Genomic DNA, 8151 nt, shown 5'->3' with positions numbered 1-8151 from the left:
GAGTCCCTGTCTCAAAAAAAAAAAAAAAAAAAGAAAAAAAAAAAGAAAAAAAGAAAGAAAGAAAAGAAAAGAAAAAGAAAAGAAAAAGGACCGGGTGTTTTCTCAGTGGTAAAGCATCCCAGGTTCGATGCTCAGTACCGAAAAAAAGAAGGAAAAATAAAATTAAGATCACCTGATAGAGCTAAACCCCTCTGGGTTTGGGTTAAGTAATCCAAGACTGTCACTGTTCTCCTTTTATCAATTTCATTTGACATCTGTCACCCATAACCAAAATATTTCCGAGAAAATGTCTCTGGATACTTTGGATTCAATTTACCCAAGCCCCGTTTCATTCTTTCTTTTTTAAAAAATATATATATTTTTAAATTTTAGTTGCTGATGGACCTTTATTTTACTCATTTAGTTATATGTCATGCTGAGAATTGAACCCGTGCCTCACACATGCTAGGCCAGCCCTCTACCATTGAGCCACAACCCCAGGCTCTCCATTTCATTCTTATTGTCCCCTTTCCCACAAACCTGCTTCTCTTCTGAAGTTCTATTTCACAGTAAAAAATTTAACATGTGGGATTGAGGATATAGCTCAGTGGCAGAGCATGAACAAGGCCCCAAGTTTGAGTCCCAGCACCCAGCGGGGAGAAAAAGTATAACACAGTTGCGAAGGCTAAAAACTTAGTCATCGTGTTTATCCTTTCTTATATTCTTCTTTGTAAAATTTTTATTGTTTAGTTGGAATCAATATCATCTTTATTTTATTGATTTTATTTTTATGTGGTGCTGAAGATCGAACCCAGGGCCTCGCAGGTGCTAGGTCAGCGCTCCACTGCTGAGCCACAATCCCAGCCCTCCTCTCTTATATTCTAAAAAAAAATTGGAACAGCTCATGCAATAGGGGTTGACACTACACAACCCTCAGAGAGTCCTCCTGCTTTGCTGAGATGGGGAAACTTTAAGATGACCCCAAAAAACACATTATTTTTTTCCAAGTTCTTCTGGCTATAACAGCTTCTCAGGCTTTCCTTTTTTTTTTTTTCATAACTTTATTTTATTTATTTTTGTATGTGGTGCTAAGGATGGAACCCAGTGCCTCACATATGCTAGGCAAGCACTCTACCACTTGAGCCACAACCCCAGCCCCAAGAAACACAATCTTAGCAGTAGGTAAACTTGAGCTCTAGGTTTCTCTCCAAGTCATTAGTCTTACAGAACTTCTCATGTTGAGTCACATGATTTAGAAGATGAGACCAGCATATTGGACTCTCAGGTCAAAACACGCCATAGACTGGGGAGCTTGTGGTTCAGAAAACGCCCGAATTATTTTTTTCTGCCTCCAGGCCGATTAAAAAAATGGTATAGGTTGAAAGTCAATCACAATTTATTTTATACCTTTTTCTCTAGGGTCACAAGCATAATTCTAATCCTTCTTTTCCCTTCCCTTACCACTGTCATCTGAATTGACCTAGATCCTGAGAATTCTCCTTTTCAGACACATCCTCTTCTCTCCACTGCCCTGCCAGCTTAGCATCTTCTTGTTTTTTTTAATATTTATTTTTTAGTTGTAGTTGAACACAATACCTTTATTTTATTTATTTATTTTTATGTGGTGCTGAGGATTGAACCCAGGGTCTTGCACGTGTGAGGCCAGTGCTTTGCCGCTGAGCCACAACCCCAGCCCCTTCTTGGGGTTTTGTATCATCCTCAGAACAAATTTCCTCCTGATCCCCACTCCATCAGAGTACGAGTCTACAACACAGACCTCAAACTGTTACTCTGCCCCAAATTGTACATGGCTCCCTAGGGCTTAGACAATACTTCCTAAATATTATTGGGTCATGGGCTTTTTTTTGGGGGGGGTACCGGGGATTTAACTCAGGGGCATTCGATCACTGAGACACATCCCCAGCCCTATTTTGTATTTTATTTAGATACAGAGTCTCACTGAGTTAATTAATGCCTCACTTTTGCTGAGGCTGGCTTTGAACTCGTGATCCTCCTGTCTCAGCCTGCCTAGCCACTGGGATTACAGGTTGAGCCACTGTACTCCAGCCCAACCCCTTTGTGAAGTTATTTTTCTTTTGTACTAGGGATTGAACACAGGGGTGCTTTACCACGGAGCCACATCCCCAACCCTTTTATTTTTTTATTTTGAGACAGGCTCTCGCTAAGTTGTTTAGGATCTCTAAGTTGCTTAGGATCTCTAAATTGCTGAGGACGGCCTTGAATTCAGTCTCCCTAGTCACTGGGATTACAGGCATGCACCACCAGCCTGGCCTTTATCTTTTTCTTTTTTTTTTTCCTAACACTGGTGAAAACTATAGGTATGTCTTTCTAAAAGAAAGAAAAAATCTGTATTCTTGCTGGGTGCAGTGGTGCATGCCTGTAATCCCAGTGGCTTGGGAGGCTGAGGCAGGAGGATCGCGAGCTCAAATCCAGCCTTAGCAATGGCAAGGCACTAAGCAATTCAGTGAGACCCTGTTTCTAAATAAAATATAAAAAAGAGGCTGGAGATGGGGCCAGTGGTTAAACATCTGTGGGTTCCTTCCCTGATACAAAAAAACAAAAACAAAAACAAAAATGTATTTTGTACTGTGATATACATTTCCAGGGGATCATGAACCCTCCAGAGCATTATTCACATTCCACTCCTTGACCCACTTTCTCATCTTCCTCCAGGTTAGGAATTCTTAAAACGGATACATTCCAAACTTCTTAGCATGGCTTTCAAGGCCTCCCAGACTTATCCTGACCTGCCTTCCTAGCTGCACCTTCTGTCTTGTGCTGTTATGGTTGTTTCATGTCTGGTTTCCTCCTCCCCCAGGCCAAAAGCCTTTCATTTTTTCTTGTTAGATTTCCCCAGATGAAATAGATGCTTCTCAGGAGCAGCAATCAGAATCCCCAGCTCAGTGCTAGGTAAATTGTCAGTTGGTTGCTAGATCTGTTAATTTTCAGCAGCAGGGTGATGTCGTTCATGTAACAACTACTATGTCCTCTGCTCCAAATCTATATTTGAGGAGAGTTCTGATTTCAATTTTTTTTTTTTTTTTTGGTACTGGGGCTTAAACCCAGCTGAAGCTGGCTTTGAACTTGCAATCCTCCTATCTCAGCCTCCCAAGCCTCTAGGATTATAGGCGTGCACCACCGCGCCTGGCTTAAACTTTTCAGTTTTAGTGAACTTTATTGGTTAGGGGACTTCTCAGACCCTGAGCCATGATTGTAATTTAGAAAATGTGGGTCTCCTCTGGTGAACATGCCACGTTTGCCAGTTATTGGGTGCTAGGAGTCCCTTTTTGTAACTGGGTCCCTTTGATTTTGGAGAAACTAATCTGGTTGGTGGATTTTTAGGAGAGTTTTTTGATTTTATATTGTAGCCCTGGTTTAATACCAACCCTTACGAAAAGCCAGGAAGGACTGTCTCCCATGTCACTCCAAAATGGACAACCTGAGGGAAATTCTTAGGCACAAGAAAATCACAACTCCTTGGCTACATTTCAAAATCCCTCCCATTTCAGTTGTCACTTGTCACCCACATTCCCCACCACAGTGGGTCGTTTCATAACACATGATGTGAAGTAGAAGGGAGACATTAACAGTTCATTAGAGTTGTTTTTTGTTTTTGTTTTCTTTTTGGTACCAGGGTTTGAACCCAGGGGCACTGAGCCACTGAGCCTCATCCCCAGCCTTTTTTTTTTTTTTTTTTTTAATTTAGAGATAGGGTCTCGATAAGTTGCTGAGGCTGGCTTTGAACTACTATCTGCCTGCCTCAATCTCCTGAGTTGCTAGGATTACAGGCGTGCGCCCCAGTGCCTGGCCCTTTCCTCCTGTATGAAGCGAGGAAAGCATTATCCGTAATGCAAGGCTATGGCTGTGGGGAGTATTTTAATGCTGAACAATCCCTGGGGCAGATTGTTGCCCATGAATCATCATCATCACCATCATATCACCATCAATTTTCTTCTCTTCTTTCTTTTTTCTGGTAGTAAAAAACAAAAACAAGAAATAAAAAAAAAAAAACACATAACATAACTAACCATCTTAATTTTTTTTTCCATACTGGGGATTGCTGGGATTACACATATGCACCACTGTACCTGGTCATCGTAATCTTTTCAAAGTGTGTGATCTAGTAGTGTTATCTACATGTAGTTGTTGTTCAACAGATTTCTAGAACTTTTTCATCTTACACAACTTAAACACTATTAATAAAAAATAAATAAAAAATAAAAAACCATCTACACCCAGCTGTGGTGACTACTACTGTTCTACTTTTTTTTGTGTGTGTGGTGGGTGGGTACCAGGGATTGAACTCAGGGGCACTTGGCCACTGAGCCACATCCCCAGCCCTATTTGTATTTTATTTAGAGACAGGGTCTCACTGAGTTGCTTAGTGCCTCACTTTTGCTGAGGCTGGCTTTGAAACGCAATCCTCCTGTCTCAGCCTCCCAAGCCACTGAGATTACAGGCGTGCACCACCGCACCCAAGTTTACTTTTGGTTCTTATCAGTTTCACAACTTATTTTTATTTATTTATTTATGTTGTCGAGGATTGAACCCAAGGCCTCATGTGAGCTCTGCAAAAATCTCACTTCTTTAAATACTGCATGGTATTACTCCTTTTTTTGTTGCTATAATAGAATGGTTAGGTCTAGAAACTTTATAAAGAGAAGAGGTTTAGTTATCTCACAGTTTTGGAGGCTGAAAGTCCAAGAATGGGCAGGCCCACTAGTTCAGCCTCTGGTTAAGAGTCCCCTTGGCTACATCACAACATGGCAGATGGCATCATGGAGGGACAGTATGAGAGGAAGAAATCACATGGTGAGATGAAAAACCAGAGAAGCACAGACGAGTCAGCTTGCTCTTTTTTTTTTCCTGTGTGAAAATATTTGTTAGACTAAGGATTCTAAGTGACAACAAACATGACAGGTGAACTTGGGAATTTTGTAGATACTACATAACAATGAGGGGACCGATAAAAGGCCCATGTGTTACTCAGCTTTCTGTCAATGTGACCCAAATACCTCACAAGAACAACTTAGAGGAGAAAAATTCATCTGGGCTCAAGGTTTCAGGGGTTCAGTCCGTGATTGGCGGACTCCATTGCTCTGGGCCCAAGGTGATGCGGAACACCATGATAGAAGGGTGCAGGTGGCAGAGGAGCACTGCTCGGCTCATGGCAGCCAGGAAGCAGAGAGAGAGGAGGAGCCAGGGGAGAATATATAATCCCAAGGGTGTGCTCTCAGTGACTCACCCAACTTCCTCCAGCACTGGAAGGCTTCTATAGGCACCACCCAGTTAGTCCATTCTAATTAGGAATTTCTGGTGAGGTTGTGTCTGCCATCATCTTATTATTCCTCCTCCTGCATTAACACAGGAGCTTTGGGGACACCACAGCAGGCCCCTAGGACAATAACAGAGTATAGATTCTCTCGAGGTGGTCTATTTGAATAGATAGGGAAAGCCAATCTGTAGGGATGCTACACTGTCTAATCTCAGAGCAGCTGTAATTCCAGGCTCCAGATGCTTACTTCCTTAAAGGTAAAAACCACCTCTTGCATCTGATTAAAATCATCCATCCACCGGGTATCCTACATGCCTGTAATCCCAGTGACTTGGAAAGCTGAGGCCGGAAAATTGCAAATTGAAAGCCAGCCTCAGCAATGTAGCGAGGCTCTCAGCAACTTAATAAGACCCTGCTTCAAAAAAGCTAAATAAAGAAAAAAAGGAAAAGTTTATTTTAGGGCTCATGGTTTCAGAGGTCTCAGTCTATAGATGGTCACCTCTATTCCTCAGAGCCTGAGATGACGGAGAACATCATGACAGAAGTGTGTGGCAGAGGAAAGTAGCTCAGCACATGATCAGGAAGCACATTATGTACTTACCCTGTACAAAATATATATATCCCAAAGACGTGCTCCCAATAACCCACCTCCTCCAGCCACACCCACCTGCCTACAGTGACCATCCATTTAATCTCTATTAGGGGATTAATTCAGTGATTGGAATTGAGTTCTCAACACTCAATCATTTCACCTCTAAGCCTTCTTAATACATTGTCTCACACATGAGCTTTGCAGGGATACCTCATATCTAAACTACAACAAGTAACTAAAAACAAATAAAGTCATACATTGGTGGAGTCCCAAATCCTGACCCCAAGAAACAAAGACTCGGAGCAGCAGGGAGTAGGGAAGACACAGATGGGTAATTCCCTCATTGAAAGATAATTTGTGGGCTGAGGATACAGCTCACTAGTAGAGAGCTTGCCTGACATACAGAGGCCCTAGGTTCAATCCCCAGCACCAATAAATAAATGAGCAAAATCAAAAAGAGAAGAAAGATAACTCAAAAAGTAAAACCCTAGCTTATAATAATGGAGAAGTTATGCTTTGGGATCCCTTCCTCCATGTCTCCCAAAGAGACACTTACATAAGAATAACATCGATGTCATCATTATAAAGTAAAAACTTCATCCCAATGTGGACATCACACACTTTTTGAAACAGTGGTGTTGCTGAGCATTTGTAGGCTTAGGTGATAGGAGAGAAGCATGGTCTGAATCAGATTCAAAAGGAACTTCCTAATAGCTGGAGTGAAAAGGAAAAACTCATGAATATGTTACTGATTTTGCAAGGCCATGGTGCTCAGTCCTGGGAAGAGCAGCAAACACTTTTGGGAGATGGGGGTTTGCAATGGACTCAGAAGAGGCACTTAACTGGACAAGATCTAGGACGGTCTTCTTCTCCTCCTTCTCCTTCTTCCATTTGCTTTGCTTTGTTTTGTTTTAGGCAGTATCTACTGAGTGGCAACTCTGTAGGTGCCAGACTCCATGTTAGAAACTGAGGATAATGACAAAAAGACATGGTCCCTGTCTTCTAGGAGGTTTTCAAAATTATTTCAGCAGGGGAGAAGTTTTTCTAATGAGTCCCATTCTGGCCTCATTTCGACGGTCAGGGGATGAACATCCAGGGCTGACTGTCTGGCTTGGACAGCAGAGTAGGAGTTGACTCTAATGTCATGTCCTGGAGCCAGCCAAGAGACTGGCACACTGTGGTCACACTTCCACCCTGGATAGCCTTGCATTTTCTGCTCAGTCCCCAACCTGTGGCCCTTGGGGTTGGTGTTGGGTGTCTCACTGTGGGACTAATGCAACTTTTGGCTCTTACACTGACTTAGGAGAGAGAAGATGAAGAAGAGGTCCCAGTGCGGCTTCTAAGAGGAAATGCTCAGTCATAGAACTGGCTCTTCAATCCTGACAGCTGATTTGGGAAGTTCCTTGCACAGAAGGTCCAGTGCAGTGTGAGAAGAATATGCCACTGGCAGGTCCTCGTTTGAATGCTCTAGTCAGATGGGTGACCCTGGGCAAATGATTCTTAGAAGTTTCTTTTCCTTTGTAAACATGGCAAAACAATTCCAAGCCACTGGATTATTGCAAAACTTTTATGAAATACTGAAAATGAAACCCAGAATGGGGCACATATGAAAGCATAATTGAAAGGGAGTTTTGCACGGGGTGGGGGGGTGGCGAAGGGGGACAGATTCACACGAACTCTCCAGGGTGTGGAAAGAAGAGCAGAAGGCTAATATCTGAGCTGGGGCATGCCCATATTTATGTTTTTGGAAAGGACTGAGTATTGTATAAATTTATTATTATTTTTTTCACGCTGTGGAGCAGATCTACGGTCATTCAAGGATAAATAGACTGGAATGGGGTAGGGGACCAGGAGTCCAGGAGGCGGGCTGCAGGACCAGTGGTCACTCCAGGATGATGGATGAGCCTATTTTAAGGCTTGTAATTAGTGATAATAAGTTCTGTGACTCTCGGCCTGGAATCTGTTCCCTGGTCCCTCACACCCAGGAGGCTCTCCCCAGGGAGTAGGGCTGGGACTAGGAAGTAAAGTCTTGCCCTCATTCTGGCACAGATTTTCAGAGGATAGAGCATGTGCACTTGTACAAGGGTGTGAGTATGAATATGTGCATATATCTGTGTCTCTTCTATCAGTGCATGTGAATGTGTATATATGTATGTATGCTTCCTGTGCTTATATACATACAAGGATACATGTGTTAAATTGCTAGCCAAGACAAAGGCTGGATAGAGTATGAAATGAGAGGGTGATTGAAATGCTAGACTTTGATCTGTGCCACCTGAAGCCG

The sequence above is a fragment of the Spermophilus citellus genome, assembly GCF_964194105.1.
Source record: "Spermophilus citellus genome assembly, chromosome: 2".
Lineage (NCBI taxonomy): Eukaryota > Metazoa > Chordata > Mammalia > Rodentia > Sciuridae > Spermophilus > Spermophilus citellus.
Note: the sequence above shows the minus strand (reverse complement) of the source record.